Source organism: Callithrix jacchus, chromosome 16 (assembly GCF_049354715.1).
Source record: "Callithrix jacchus isolate 240 chromosome 16, calJac240_pri, whole genome shotgun sequence".
NCBI classification, from domain to species: Eukaryota; Metazoa; Chordata; class Mammalia; order Primates; family Cebidae; genus Callithrix; species Callithrix jacchus.
The window spans coordinates 93,438,995-93,456,384 of record NC_133517.1 but is presented as its reverse complement, the minus strand read 5'-3'; the positions used below and the strand labels follow the sequence as shown (position 1 = coordinate 93,456,384).

The window sequence follows — 17,390 nt, the reverse complement described above, 5'->3', positions numbered from 1 at the left end:
CACATGACCGAGTGTTTTGCTTATTTACTACTTTGTGGCACTTGATCAAATAATGTATGTTGATATATAATACACTAATTAATGCATTTTCCAAACACATGACCAGCTTGATATATTTTTATAGATATCTTATAGGCTATAAAATAATTTTTAATATTTTATAATAATTTTAGAGATATTAGTGAAGGATTTAAAAAGTAAGAGACAGATATTATAATGTAAAAATTTTCTCTTGGGATATTTTTTGTTACCAGTGTGAATTTATTGATACTACCATGATTCTAATAGTGAATTCTTTGAATGCAAGGCATTTATTTTTTAGCTCAGAGTGAACCTAATGTAGTGACTTGAATGTAACAGATGCTTTATTAATATTTGTTGAATGTATTAATGATTAAATAAGTAAATTTAGTACCATCACTTTGTAAGTTTCAACAAATTTTAAATCATAACTAAATAACACCATGCTTTTAATTGTATTTGGGCTATGTAATAAATGGAATCGTGAATATAGTGGGACATTAGTAATAAAAATTAAATTATTTTTATATGAATTATCACTGAAAGCATGTCTTCTTTGCATATTTATTTTACATATATTAACAAAACATTAGCAAAAAACAAAAGAGCAAACAAGAGTGAAAGGGAAAAACGTAAACATAAAGAACTGATGATTCTATCCACCATTTCATGTGATAGAAAACGTGAATCTGCTATCTCCGAAAGCCATCTTAGTTTCTTTATGCCTCCGGTAGGGTGTGCATCTATATATGGTGCTTGAAGAGACGTATTTTTGTACAAGGTGATCCTTATCCAAACCAACTGTTCCATTTGGTACTCATCCAAAGAAACACTGGAGGACAACAACTGGCAGTATTGTTCTTATTGAGAGAAGAGATGTTAGTCTCTTACATAGGAGACTTCCAGTACTATGTTGAGGATATCTGCATCTGTGTTCATCAGGGATGTTAGCCAGCCACTTTCTTTTCCAGTAGTGTCCTTGACTGGGTTTGGTATCAGGATAATGCTGGCCTTGTAAAATGAATTTGGGAATATTCCCTCTTCTTCAATTTTGTGGACGAATTTGGAAGAGTTTGAGAAGGACATCCAGTTTGTTGGCATATCATTGTTCATAGCAGTCTCTTATGATCCTTTGTATTTCTTTGGTATCATTGCAATGTTTCCTTTCCAAAATCTACTTTTATTTGAATCTTCTCCCAATTTCCTTAGTCTAGCCAAAGGTTTGTCGATTTTATCTTTTCAAAAACCAACACTTAGTTTTATTGATATTTTCCATTTCTTTTCTAATATCTATCAATATGATGTCTTAATTACATCTGCAAAGATTCTATTTCCAAATAAGACCATATTCTAAAGTTCTTTGTGGGTACAAATTTTTGAAGGACACTTTCCATCATGATAGATTCTGGTTCTACACTAACAGCTGTAGAGGAACAGCTCCATGCTGGCACTTAACGACCTAAGTATCCACATAGGCCAAGTAGGAAAGTTCAACTGCAGCTGACTTGACAGGATGCTTGTGATTTTTCCAGAACACAAGACAATGGAGGCTTGTGAGTTATTGCAAGGCCATTTCCTACTTGCCTTCTACCTATATATCAAGGAGGGTGTCTTGAAACAGTTTCTTATCACCTTCTGGGTTTTGATAAGGCATGAGGTTTCTGCCTTGTTCTTAGCTCCTACTTAGGACACAGCTGAAACTTATATATATTACTTAGCTGCAGTGTTGGCATTGGCTTCTCAGCAACAGGATGTCCCATCATTTGTATGGCAGTCATATGGCTCCTTATGTTTTGGTGTTGCCATGCCCAAGTTCTGCAGGGACCTAGCAACCTTATGATACTCTTCCCTTTGTCTATGTAAGTAATACACTGTCTGAATCTAAAAGTGACTTGTTCTTCTTATTGGCAAAATCTGGTCATTATAATAATAATAATATGGTAATAATAAAAATCTGGTCACAATAATAAAAAAGGCAGTTAATTTATATGTAAATCCTAAATAAGTAAAAAAAATAGTAAATTATTCAATAAATCAATTGAAGAAAACTGGCTAGATACTTAAAAAAATCTGCATTTCTGCCCCATTTTTATTTTTATTAAAAAAAATTTTTAAGGACAAAGTCTCACTTTGTGACCCAGGCTGGAGTGCAGTGATACAATCATAGCTCACTGTAGCCTTGAACTTCTGGGCTCAAGCAATCCTCCCACCTCAGCCTCCTGAGTACCTAGGACTACGGTCACGTGCCACCACACTTGGCTAATTTTATTTTTTCCCACAAATGGCCAGTACACCTTTGTTATTCTTAGTTAATGAATGGAACATTAAAATAGCAATGTTTTTTATCTACTAGATTAGAAAGATTAAATATAATTGTAATATGCATGCCAGTGAGGGTGTGGAAAACAGCACTCTTGCCTGGTTGGTGGGAGTATAAGTTTGTGAAAACTTTGTTGGAAGACAGTATTTGGCACTCATTTAAAATTGTATAATGTAACCTATCATTTGACCTAGTAATTTCTCTTCTAGGATATACTTGCATGAATACATGCAGATATGGAAAAAAATGTTTATTTGATCAACAACTCCCTGTTCACTTCCTCCCCTACCAGATTCTGGTAATCAACATTCTATCTCTACTTATACGAGTTCAACTTTTTTAGATTCAACATATAAGTGAGCTCATGAGGCATTTGTCTTTCTGTGACTGACTCATTTAACTTAGCATAATGTTCTCTAGGTTTATCCATGTTGTCACAAATGACAGGATTTCCTTTTTTTAAAAGGCTGAGTAGTAATTAATTGTGTATATGTACCATATTTTCTTTATCCATTCATCTATTCATGCACATTTAGGTTGATTCCCTATCTTGGCTAGTGTGAGTAATGCTGCAATAAATAGAGAGTGCAGATATCCCTTTGATGTATTGCTTTTAATTTATTTGGATATTCACTGAGAAATGGGATTACTGGATCAATGATATTTCCTTTTTTGGACTTTTAAGAAACTTCTGTACTGTTTTCCATAATGGCCATACTAATTTACTTTCCTGCCAACAATGCACAGAGTTCCCTCTTTTCCACATCTTTGCCAACAGTTATCTTTCATATATGTATATTTTTTGAGACGGAGTTTTGCTCTTGTTACCCAGGCTGGAGTGCAATGGCATGATCTCGGCTCACCGCAACCTCCGCCTCCTGGGTTCAGGCAGTTCTCCTGCCTCAGCCTTCTGAATAGCTGGGATTACAGGCACGTGCCACCATGCCCAGCTAATTTTTTGTATTTGTAGTAGAGATGGGGTTTCACCATGTTGACCAGGTTAGTCTCGATCTCTTGACCTCATGATCCACCCGCCTTGGTATCTTTCATATTTTTGATAAAAGCTGTTCTAACAGGTGTGAAGTGATATATCATGGTTTTAAATTTGCATTTCCCTAATGATTTGTGATGCTGAGTATTTTTTCATATACTTCTTGGCCATTTGTATGTCTTCTTTCCAGAAATACCTGTTTAGGTCCTTTGTCCATATTTTAATTGGGTGTTTTTTCTTGCTATTGAATTATTTGAGTTCTTTCTATAATTTGAATATTAATCTCTTATCATATGTTTGGTTTGCAAATATTTTCTCCCATTCTGTACACTGTCTCTTCACTTTGTTAATTGCTTCTTTTGCTGTACAGAAGCTTTTTAGTTTGATGCCATCCCATCTGTCTGTTTTTGCTTTTGTTGTCTGTGATTTTGGTGTCATAACCAAAACGTCATTGCCCAGATTAATATCATAGAGCGTTTCCTCCATGTTTTCTTTTAGTAGTTTTACAGTTTCAAGTTTTATATTTAAGTATTTAATCCATTTTGAGTTGAGTTTTGTGTATGGTCTGAGGTAAGGATCCAATTTCATTCTTCTGCATGTAGATTTCCCAACATCATTTATTGAGAGAACTTTCTTTTTACTATATGTGTTCTTGGCACTTGTTGAAAATCAATCAACTATAAGTGTGTGGGTTTATTTCTGGGTTTTCTGTCTTGTTCATTTGGTTGATTTGAATGTTTTTATGCCATCGTTGTGCTGTTTTGATTATCATTGCTTTATAATATGTTTCAAAATCAAGGAGTGTGATACCTCCAGCTTTGTTTTTTCACTCAAGGATACAAAGTTTGAGACAGACAGGAGGAATACATTTTTAGATATATTAATGTATTATATATTGCAAACTAACTAAGAGTAAAGTTTGAATGTCTCACCATAACAATGGCATTTTAAAATCAAAGTATGGAAAGTTGATGAATATGTTAATTAGCTTAATAATAGGTAAGGAGATGATGAATATGTTAATTTGCTTAATCTAATTAGCTTTAGCTATAATAAAATCTAATTTGTCTGGATATATCAAAATACTGGGCCATGTGCAGTAATCCCACACATGGGGAGTATTTAAGCCTGTAATCCCAGCACTTTGGGAGGCTGAGATGAGTGGATCACCTGAGGTCCGGATTTCGAGACCAACCTGGCCAACATGGTGAAACCTTGTTTCTATTAAAAATACAAAAATTAGCCAGGCATGCTGGTGGGTGCCTGTAATCCCAGCTACTTGGGATGCTGAGGCAGGAGAGTTGCTGGAACCTGGGAGGCAGAGGTTGCAGTGAGCCAAGATTGTACCACTGCACTCCAGCTGGGTGACAGAGCAAGACTCTATCTCAAAAACAAAACAGAACATTGCATTGTATCCCATAAATGTGTACAATCATGATTTGCCAATGAAAAATAATATAAATAAAAAAGAAAATAGGAAATTACCATGACACAGAATATTCAATGACTTGTGAGAAACCAAGATAGAAAACTAACCCTAATAACACAGACCAGGTGTGCAAGTGATGTTTAATGGGTGTGACATCTAACCCCAGTGATTCTGCAAGTCAACAGGACCTATGTCTGGGTTACTTGGCAGAAATGATGATCACAGGTAAACAAACAAATCAGGTAATAGATCAACTGGTAATGATCTAATTCAGTGGTCTTCTAATATTACCTAGACTTCTTTAGGTAGGTTGTCCAGGAGACATTATTTGCAGATAATTGTGCCTCCAAGAATGTACATATGTTTCTATGATAATAATGCATGATTTGTGATATGATGAAATGATGCAAATCTCGAGAGAAAAGGTCCTGTATTAGCTCTGCATCATTTTTCAAGTGAAACAATATTTATTGAGCACATACTATATACCTGGCCAATTTAGATGCTGGGAATACATCAGTGCATGAGACAAAACTCTGTCATAAAGATTACATTCTGGTAGGTGCGAGATACAAAAACTATAAACAGAAATATATGTACAGGTTGAGCATCCTTAATCCAAAAATCCAAAATCCAAAATGCTCCAAAATGACAGTAAGTAGAAAATTTGACACCTGACCTCATGTGACAGGTTTCATTAAAAACTTTGTTTCATGTTCAAAATAATTTAAAATGGTACAGAAACATTACCTTTAGGGTATGTGTATAACGTATATATGAAACATAAATAAATTTTGTGTTTAGACTAATTTCACCCCCAGGATATTTTATCATGTATATGCAGATATTCCAAAATCCACACAAAATGTGAAGCCCAAAACATTTCTGGTCCCAAGCATTTCAGATAAGGGATACTCAACCTGCAGTATAAATTCGTGTAGTAAGAATTCCATGAAGAAAAATAAAGCAGACAAGGATATTGAGAATGACAAAAGGCAGGTGACCTAATTAGAACACACTGAAAGGGATGGTTTCTCTGAGGAGGTAGCATTGAACAGAGACCTGAGACATATGACTCTACAAGGCAAGAAGCTTCCAGGCAGTGAATGGAGTGCATACAATATCCGTGAGACACAAGTTAGCTTCATACAGTATATATGATGAAGAGTGAGGAAAGGCCAGTTTTCCCGAAGTGGGGAAAGAGACAGAGAGAGTGGTAGTCAGGACCCAAATCATGTGGTATTTTGTATTTCAGATTGTATTCTGCATATTTTGGAAATCTTTTAGATGCCTTGGAGCAGAAAAGCAACATGATTCAGGCTACAGTTTGAAAACATCACTCTGGCATCTATATGAGGAAGAGATCCCATGGGAGACAAGACTGAAAGGAGGTGGACTAGTCAGGAGGTTACTGCTGTCATCCAGGCAAGTGCTGACAATAGCCTGGGCCTATTGTACAAACTGTAGTAGTGAAAAGTGATTGGATTCATAATGTATTTTAAAGGTAGTGTTGGCAGGTCTTGTGGATAGATTGATGAGGATGGGAAAGAAAGAGAGGAATCTCACCTTTCTTATCAATGGGTATCCTAAAATAGTCAGGAAAATTTAGCTGCATAAGAATATGTACTACCAGGATATCCTACACCAATGCTAAGGTGAATGATAGAGTTGAAGTTTCTCAAACTACTTAAACTTAAAGTAATCAATTAATGACTGAATTCAATCATCAGTTTCCAGATAAATGTTTGAATTAGTTCTTAAAGAAATAAAAGACATTAACCAGGTGTGGTGGCTTATATCTATATATAATCCCAGCTCTTTGGGAGGCTGAGGCAGGAAAATCTTTAAGCCAGGAGTTTGTAATCAGCCTGGTCAACACAGCAATACCCTGTCTCTGCAAAAAAATAAAAAGCATTAGCCAGGCCTGGTGGCAGGCGCCTGTGGTCCCAGCTACTCAGGAGACTGAGGTAGGACGATTGCCTGAACTCATCAGTTAAAGGCTGTAGTGAAACAATATTGCCACATTGCACTGTAGCCTCCCCCCACCAAAAAAAAGAAGGATGTGCATTGTAGCATTGTTTGTAATAGCAAGAAAACTGGAAACAACTCTAATGACTATCACTAGGCATCTGGATAAATAAACTGGTACACTGATATAAATGGCAAAGTATGCAAAACATTAAGAATAATATAATTGGCCAAGCGTGCTGGCTCATGCCTGTAACCCCAGCACTTTGGGAGGCCAAGGTGGGCAGATCACCAAAGGTCAGGAATTTGAGACCAGCCTGGCCAACTTGGCAAAACCTCATCTCTACTAACAATACAAAAATTAGCCAGGTATTGTGGTGCATGCCTGTAATCCCAGATACTCGGGTGGCTGAGGCAGGAGAATCCCTCGAACCTGGGAGGCAGAGGTTGTAGTGAGCTGAGATTGTGCCATTGCACTCCAGCCTGGGTGATGAGTGAAACTCTGTCTCAAAAAAAAAAAAAAAAAAAAAGAATATAATTCTACAGTACTAATATAGGAAGGGTTCCAAGATATATTTTAAAGAAAAGTGCAAATTGGTAAAACAGTGTGTATGTTATAAATTAATTTGCCTTAAAAAACATATGTATATGCATAGCAAATTTCTGAATGATTTTAAAAGAAATTATTAACATGGGTCACCTCTGGAGAGCGGGAATGGGAATAGAGTGGCTGGAGATAAAGAAAATTTGACTTTCTTTTTGTGTATATACTATAAGTATAGTGTATATTTCCTTATTTAATTTAATTAATTTATTTAAAGACAGAGTCTTGCTCTGTCGCACAGACTGGCGTATAGTGGCGTCATCCTAACTAACTGCAACCTCAGACTTCTGGGCCCAAGGGATCTTTCCATCTCAACCTCTGGAGAAGCTAGAACCACAGCCATGCACCACTGTACCCGGCTAATGGTTAGTTTTTTTTTTATTGGTATTTTTCTTTTCTTTTTTTTTTTGAGATGGAGTTTCGCTGTTGTTACCCAGACTGGAGTGTGATGGCATGATCTCGGCTCACCACAACCTCTGCCTTCTGGGTTCAAGCAATTCTCCTGCCTCAGCCTCCCGAGTAGCTGGGACTGCAGGCACACACCACCATGCCCAGCTAATTTTTGTATTTTTAGTAGAGACGGGGTTTCACCTTGTTGACCAGGATGGTCTCGATCTCTTGACCTCATGATCCACCCGCCTCGGCCTCCCAAAGTGCTGGAATTATAGGCGTGAGGCACCGCACCCAGCCTTTTTTGTATTTTTCATAGTGATAGAGTCTTACTATGTTGCCCAGGCTAGTCTTGAACTCCTAGGCTAGAATCATCCTCTTGCCTCAGCCTCCCAAAGTGTTGAGATTATAGGCATGAGCCATAGCACCCGGCAAAAATAGTGTATTTTAAAATAATCTATTTAACATAAGTTGTAAAAACTTACACCATGTGAGTACTCTATAAATTTCTAAATTTACACAGATCTCTAAAGATTTTTCCCAAATCACAGTCTTCAAATTTAAAGTTCAGTTTTATCATGGGTCAAAGCATGAAGAATAAATAAAGGCCCAGCACATTTTACATACTATTGGAGAAAAAAGAAGTTAAAAACATGGCACATGTCATCAAGTAGTTTACAATCTTTCTAGCAAAGTGTAAAAGAGCAAGTAGTTGTCTGCACTAACTGTAAGGCCAGAGTGATTTCAGAAATATGAGGCATCTATATTGTTTTAAGAGAATAACTGGAAAAAGTCTCATTCTGGCTGTGGGACTTTAACTGAACTTTGAAGATGAGAGAATTTAGAGGGGAGGGAAGCAGTAAAGTCATTTCAGCAATATGCCAACACTCGGACAGGCATTAAAGCAAGAATGTGCTTGGTATTGTGGGGAAAGTGCTTGGGTAGTTATCTCTGCCTGAAGCAAGTGTATCTAATGGGAAATGAAATTTATACAGCTGGAGTAGAGGTGGCTTACAGAAAATTCTAGCTTCTCAGAAAGAGAAGCTTGGACTTGATACTCTAGGCAATGTAGATTCTCAAGCAGGATAAGTAGTGACATGATGAAATCAGGTCTTTCTTAATTATTAGAATGATTAATCTGGAAGTACATATAAAATAGATTCGAGTAGGATGACCTATGCTAAGGTAATAACAGTGGCGGGGAAAGAAAAAGAGTAAAAGTAGAGAAAATGGTTAAAACAGAAAGACTTAGGAATAGTGTGATTATAGGGGATGAAGTGGAGGACAGAGTCAAAGGTGCATCTTAGTTTTTCTAGCTTACAAGCCTAGAAGAATTGATAAAATTGATAATGCTCTACAAGACAATTTTCTAATTGGTCTAAGCTAATGAGACGCATATTTCTCTATCCTTTATGTAACTCCTAGGTATCATCTTTGCTTCCCTAATATATATAAGGTTTTATATATTAGGGAAAGAAAAAAAAATATATATATATATAAGATTTATATAAGGATTTTCCCCTAGCCATTTATTTTTTTCTCACTTATATTTGTAAATAACCAATTCCAAATTCTCCCTGTTCTCAATGCTATTTCTCTTTTATATTTAACTTTTCAAAACTTTAACTAAATTTTCATATCTTCTTTTTCTATCTCCTATTAATATTTCAACTCTGTTAAATCTCATATTCCCAATTATTACTTGAAGCCATTAGGGAGTTATCTTTGTACTAACCCAGCACAGCACCATGTGGAGTAGAAGTTAATCATCAGGCACCATAGGGATCTATAATTAAATTGATGATGATGATAATAGTCAAAGATGTCCCCACATATTTTGTCTTGTTTTTCTGAGATTTATTAATGCCATCCCCTTCTCTTAGGGAAACCACGTGTTGACATGCTTAAGAGTGATTTTATAAATTTCATAAAACTATTATGTGGTGAGCCACAATGCAATGTCCTTTCCTTATAAAAGTGAAAACACAAAATCTTCTGAGGTTCATTCAGTGAAAGTTCTAGAAGAAAAATTTCTAGGAGGAGAAGCTGACTAAACTGATCTTCATTTTTCCACCTTTATTCAACTTCCCTTGGGAAGATTTGTGCTGTCATAATTTGAATTACGCTGGGTAGTAAACTCTGGTCCAAATGTGAACAATATTTAGGTGGTTATTTTGAAAACTTTACTAGATATTAAAATAGAAGAAAAATTAAAGAAAATAGCAAAGAAAATCTAGCATAAAAGATACAAGTTTTTGATGATAATTATAACCATACAGCAACCCTAAAGGATTAATTCAATTTTGAAAGTGTGGCTTCCTTCTCTTTCAAGTTCCTGCCTCCATATGACTGGGAATCTCATCACAAGAGAGTGGTTTGGTTGACTTACTGACTTATTCTTGGGCCAAGACCTAGGAGCTTGGTTTGAACTTCTCAGAGTAATTAAGATCTTCTGGGGGGCATGGGGTGGGGGGGGCGGTGGCTTAGACCAGTAATCCCAGCACGTTGGGAGGCCAAGGTGGGCAGATCACAAGGTCAGGAGATTGAGACCATCCTGGACAACATGCTGAAACCCCGTCTCTACTAAACTACAAAAAATTAGCTGGGCCTGGTGTTGTGTGCCTGTAGTCCCTGCTACTTGGGAGGCTGAAGTAGGGGAATTGCTTGAACCCAGGAGGCGGAGATCACAGTGAGCTCATATTGAGTCACTGCACTCTGGCTTGGTGACAGAGCGAGGCTGTGTCTCAAAAAAAAAAAAAAAAAAAAAAAAAGAATAAAAAAAAGATCTTTCCACCCAGTTCAGGTTTTTAGCCTTAGTTATACACCTTATCCATAGTGTTTTACTGGAATTATAGTTGACAGTTATTTATTCAAAACTTTCTCACTGAGGTTAACAGATCTGAGCATTTCTCACTGAGGTTAACTTCTTGAGTATTCTGTGAACAGTGATTTAAAGGACTATCATCATCATCACAAAATAATATGAATCATTATCACCATAACACACAGGAACAACAGAGTAGTCCTTTCATAGAAACACATAGGGATGGAAAAAATATCATGGGGTAGAAAGTTATGACCTCCTACTCTGAGTTAGAAAAGTATTTAATCATTTTTCATTTTTTCTAAAAAAAAGAGAAAGTTAAAATGTTCATTTCAGCCAGGCATGATGGCTCATGCCTGTGATCCTAGCACTTTGGGAGGTCAAGGTGGGTGGATTACTTGAGTTCAGCAGTTTGAGACCAGCCTGGACAACATGGTGAAACCTTGTCTCTATTGAAAAAAAAAAAGTTCATTTGCAGGTTAGCTAGAATGTGAAGTAATGTTACATTGACTCTGTTAACCACATATATTTAAATTTTTTCAACATTTATTTTAACAATAAAAGCTAAAAGCAATAGAAAAAATTCCTCAACATTTTAAATGAAAATAATATTCCTATGCCTAGATATTTTTCTTTCAAGTGTCAATATTTTAGAGTCAAAATATTGCCTGTCAGTTTTTGGCTTATTATCAGGGCTTATTGATTTTAAATTAAATTCAATAAGTATTCAGTGGTATAAAAGACACTATGCTAAGATAATAGATGAATATAAAGAAAAATAAGACATTTCATATATTTTCTTTTTCTTTGAATTTTTAAAATTTTTATTTGAGACAGGGTCTCTCTTTGTTGCCCAGGCTGTAGTACAGCCGATCTTGGCTCACTGCAACCTCTGCTGCCTGGGCTCAAACTATACTCCAATCTCAGGATCCCAAGCAGTTAGGACTACAGGCATGTACTTCCATGCTTGGCTAATTTTTGTATTTTTCTGTAGAGACAGGGTTTTGGCATGCCCAGGCCAGTCTTGAACTCTTGGAGTCAAGGGGTCTGTCTGCCTTAGCCTCTCGAAATGCTGTGAGCCACTGTGTCTGGCTGGTATTTCACATGTTTTAAGGAGTTCATAATAATCCACTGGAAGAGACAGAACAACTATTAGAACTAATACCTTGGAATGTATTTTTTAAGGGTTGAGAAAGAGAAATGGGAGTAGTTATTTGAATACTTACGTTTTATTGAATCTACTTTTAGAAAGTAGTTTTAACATATTATTAATTATCCCCTGTATTCTTTGCTGTGGTGAATTTAACTTTACAAAGATCCTTCCATCCCTTCATTATTAGGAGTACATTTAATAGAAAAATCAACAGATGAGTGCCAATGATCTTAATTTATAAATAAAACATTGCATAATAGATAGCTGCTTTTGCTTTCTTATTTTGCAGTGCACCAATTCAAGAAGAATTTTTGTTAATATTTCAAGTCAATCCTATTTGATTTAAAAATTTAAATTAAAAAATTAAAATGCCAGCCAGCTGCAAATCTACAAGCAACAGTTGTACTGTGAAGACTTTATTATTAGAGACATATCAGATTCCCCAATTTCAAGTCATAACATTTCAGTAAAATACATAATATGTGGTTTCCATTAATAAAATATTTTGTATAGAAATAGCAAAATATTTTTACACAAAGCATTGGGTCTGTCGTCACTTCCATTTGCAAGGGATAAAGACTGCCAATATTAAGTCTGGTTTGCAAGATCGTCTTGGGTGATAGTAGTTAGGAAAGCAATAAAGAGGTCAAGGGAACAGTTATAAAAGAAATGTATAGAATATGTTTTCCCATGTGCCTCTTGGGGAAAAACACTTTGATAGATCCAAAGGAAATAAGAAACTTAAATTGACATTGCCAAAGCTAAAAAGCCACTGATGGAGGCATAAATATAATCATCAAATACAGCTATTAGAAAATCATATTGGCCTCAAACTCATTCTGAAAGCAGAAATGGGATTCTGTGGGCTCTTGTTTTAGGGAGCGAAGTTGCTTGAGTGAACCCAGGGATTCATTGCTTAACTTGTTACTCTCTCCTAAGGGCAATTCTAAGAGCTGTAATATTCTCTTCCACCCATCATACTTTTTTCAGTCACGTAGTTCCACTTTCAAAATATATGTCGCTAAATACGTGCTAAAACTATTTTATCCTTCATCGAATGCTCTCTGTATGCAGCTCAGTGCTGACTAAGAATCTCATGTCATTAACTTCAAGGGACTTGTAATATACTGAGGGAGGCAAGACTTATATCTTATATGCATAAAATATACAGTAGGCCAGGCATGGTGGTTCATACCTGCAATCCCAGAGCTTTGGGAGGCTGAGGCCAGAGGAGTACTCGAGGTCAGGAGTTTGAGGCCACCTTGAGGAATATAGTGAGACCTCATCTCTACTAAAAATAAAAAAATAAAAAACTAGGCAGACATCGTGGTGCATGCCTGAAGTCCCAGCTAATTGGGAGGCTGAGGTGGGAGGACTGCTTGAGCCTAGTAGTCCAAGGCTTCAGTGAGCTGTGATTGCACCCCTGCACTCAAGCCTGGGCAACAGATTGAGACCTTGTCTCTAAAAAAACAAAAAACGATATAAAGCAAGTCAAGTCAGTATTTATAGAGACTGGCATTGTGGCCTGGTGCAGTGACCTACACCTTTGGGAGGCTGTGGCAGGTGGATCATTTGAGGTCAGGAGTTCAAGACCAGCCTGGTGAACATGGTGAAACCCTGTCTCTACTAAAACTACAAAAATTAGCCAGGCATGGTGGTATGCTCCCAGCTACCCGGGAGGCTGAGGCAGGAGAATCGCTTGAACCAGGGAGGCAGAGGTTGCAGTGAGCTGAGGTCGTGCCACTACACTCCAGCCTGGGCAACAGAGTGAAACTCTATCTCAATAAACAAACAACAAACAAACAAACAACCTGACATTCATTGTTAAAGAGATTGTCTTTAGTTGGGCCTTTAAGACAATGGAGTGGACATTGTTGGCTCCATAGCTAACATTCATTACCTGCTTTCCTGTTACTAACAGCATCCAGACTTTAACTTGGATAACATATATTGTTTACTGTAAGCTCAGATACTTTGGGGAAAGCTGATTCCACCTTAACCTTCAGTGGGTGGGGAGGAGGGGGCCTCTGGCTTGTTTAAAAACAAACACTGGTACCCCTGCTTACATCATTTTTCGGTTAAGGGTAGGGATGGGGAATGAGCAGGGGAGAACATGACCCAACCAGGGTGTATTTCAGGACTGTTGTTTGAAATGCCAGCTGAGAAATGCCTGGGAAAACACCAAGAAGAGAAATCATCTTTTTTCCTCCAACACCATGTTGCATGGATGTGAAGCCTAGAACCATTAGAGTCATTTTGCTCGATGTAAGCGGAGGGGCAAGGAACTATATGGAGGAAGGTACTGCCAAGATACCTGCAAAGCAACAGAGGTAGAGCCACTGGATCAAGCCAATGTGAAGCCTGTCTTACAGCTAGACCAATATATTTTTTTACTGTTTAATGCAGTTTAAGTTTTGTTTGTTTGTTTTGTTTCATGTAGCTGAAAGCCTTTTGATTTAGATGGGTACATTGCAAGTAAGTAAAGAGGTTAGGGTGTTCCAGAAACAATACTCAAGAAATGCAAGTAAGTTAGAAATCCCTGGAAGATAAGAAAAAAAGTAGACCAATGTTTTGAAGATGGAGGGTGTATACAATGTAATGACAAAGTGTAAAAAGTGTAAGAAAAAAACTGGTTCAGAGGCAGATGTAGAAAAATGTAAAACTTGGGCTATGGATTTTGGACCTTTTGTAGGAAGGTCAGTTCATGGGTTTTGACTGGGGAATGTAAAAGTAGTAAACATTTACTGACTAATTATTATGTGATGGGCATGATACACATATTTTCTCATTTAATTATAGCAATATTTAGCAGAGTCCTATCATTCTTCCTGTTTTGCAATGAGGAACATGCTTAGTTCTAAGGCTCTAAGCTGACATAAAACCCTTGCATCTGACCTCAGCGCAGGCACTTTTAACTAATGCTTTAGTCTGCCTCCTACATGGAATAGTAAAAGTGGTGTTTTTAAAAGATTAATTTGATAGCAGCACACAGGATAATTTGGAGGAGAAGAGTGGAAGAGACTGAAGCAAGGGAAAATAGTTGTGGCATTAAATTTTAGTATATCTGAAATATAAAGAAATAATTGATGTATTGATCTCTGATAATTGATAGTATGTAGGGACTGATTAGAAATAAGAAAAACATAAGGAATAATCAAGAATGTTTTTGACATTCCTGCCTTGGGAGATTTGTGGAAAATCATGACATACATCAATGACAGAAAAATGGAAGTCAGAGAAAGAATTGGTTATTTGTTGTTGGAGGAGGTAGTGTATAAACTCTATTCTAGATATTTCAGTTTGAGGTGATAGTGAAACCTTCAAGTATAGATGCTATATAGACAATTGGGAATGAATAACTGAAACTAGAGATACAATTTTAGATATTAGTTTCATTGAAGTAATAGTTGAAACCATAATTTTATCATTAATCTTAAAGTGAAGGTAAAACCAAGTGAGGGCATCATCATCATTATTTTTTTTTAATTTCCTGCATCCATGTGGGATCCTTTTGCTTATTTGCAAAAACTTTTATCAGTTACTTGGGAGTCTGAGGCTCAAAAATCTCAAAACAAAAAAATACAAAGCAAAAAAATCTTGTAATACTTACAGTGAACTTGGGTAAACATTCTCCAGTATTCTCTCATGAGGGAAGAAATGATAAGAAATAACATGTTTATGTTTGTACCTTATTATGGTCATCAATTCAATACATGCTTATATATTATAATAGGAACTCTATAAAGTTAATTAATTCCTATGCTGTGCATGCATTGTTTTAACAGTGGGGTGGTCAAAGTCCTTCTATTTCACTTTTGCTATTTATTTTTTCAAAGATAGTTTCAGGGTAAAATCTGGGTATATCCCAATCATCTATAACATCATTTAAAAAATTCTATTTCCCCTCATTTTTTGTGACTACACTGAAAATATAAAATTTACTACTTTCATGCTACATTTTTCCCTTATACTGTTCCCTCTGTGTGATTTTCATTGTGAATTTGAAATCAATGTCATTTGCTTACTTTTACACTTCACATTATATATATTATTTTTTTACATATATGTGTATATTATATATATATATATGGAGAGAGAGAGACTTTCACTCTGTCACCCATCTGTCACTGAGGCTGGATCTCTCTCTCTCCCCCCATATAATATATAATATATATAATATGGGTATATTATATCACATATATTATATATATTATATATCACATATAGTATATATCACATATATATGTGATATATACAATATGTGATACATATTATATATGTGATATATATATGTAATATGTATATATATATCTATATATATGGAGAGAGAGAGACTTTCACGCTGTCGCCCATCTGTCACCGAGGCTGGATCTCTCTCTCTCTCTCCCCATATCATATATAATACATATAAAATACACATATATGTAAAAAATATATATAATGTGAAGTATCAATTCAGATTTTCTTTTTTTTTTATGTACCAAGAACCTAGTTTTAGCTGAAATTCTGATTTTCAACTCTGATTAATCAATTATCTATTTCTGAATTTTCTAGTTACATGAGCCAATAATTACCTTATTATTTGTCATTTTATGTTGAATTTCCTTTATATATTACTGGAAGTATCCTAAGAGGTAGAGCTTTCTTTTTCAATTGGTAAGCTAACTGTTGTTTAAGGGAAAGCCCTGTAGATTCCAACTTTACACCTCTATACTCGGTTCTTCCTTCTTGACTAAACTACTCATGGCAGTTGCACAAGACTTTGAAATTGAGCCTTGTTTATCCATTAATTACATGCGAGGAGTGTGTTTGTTATCATTCTCACAGACTTTCTCACAAATGAGCTCATTCCCTCAGGGGTGTTGTGATCTTCTGGGATTTCCAAAGTTGTTTCTTAAGGGAAAGTGATGTTATTGAGCCTGCCATGATTTTCTCACCTTCAATATCCTTTACAAATATTTCCATTTCTTAATTCATTGACCATCACATTAAAAAAATTAATACGTCTTACAATAAGAAAAGTATACATTTTAAAAGAAGTAAACAAAAATTAAAGACAATGGGATGTTTTCCATGTCAACTCCTTGCAATACGGACGCCTAACTGATCCTCTATCAGTGCTATTCTAATAGAAATTTCTTTCAAGGTGGAAATATTTTATATCTACTCTATGAAAAATTGAAGCCACTAGCCACATATAGCTACAAGCACTTTAAATGTGACTAGTGTAACTGAGGAACTGAATCTTTAATGTTACTTAATCTTAATTAACATAATAAATTAACATGTTTAAATTTCAATAGCCACATGTGGTTAGTATGGCTAGGGATACCATATTAGACAACACAGCAGAAGATCAACCCTAGAATAATGCAGGGTTAAGTAAGACAAGTGTCAAAGGAATGCTTTAGCTCAACAAGTGTACTTTTACAGTTTTTTTTTTTTTTGAGACGGAGTTTCACTCTTGTCTCCCAGGCTGAAGTGCAGTGGCACGATCTTGGCTCACTGCAACCTCTGCCTCCTGGGTTCAAGCTATTCTTCTGCCTCAGCCTCCCAAGTAGCTGGAATTATAGGCATCCATCACCACACCAGCCAATTTTTATATATTTTGGTAGAGATGGGGTTTCATTATGTTGGCCAGGATGGTCTCAATCTCTTGATCTTGTGATCCGCCAGCCTCAGCCTCCCAA

General features: G+C 36.1%; 1 long non-coding RNA gene across 1 annotated transcript in view; it reads right to left on the bottom strand.

Moving 5' to 3' along the window:
- The window catches only part of LOC144579781 (uncharacterized), a 57,062-nt gene that overhangs the window by 24,276 nt on the left and 15,396 nt on the right, over positions 1-17,390 (bottom strand). The gene's annotated exons all lie outside the window — the stretch shown is intronic.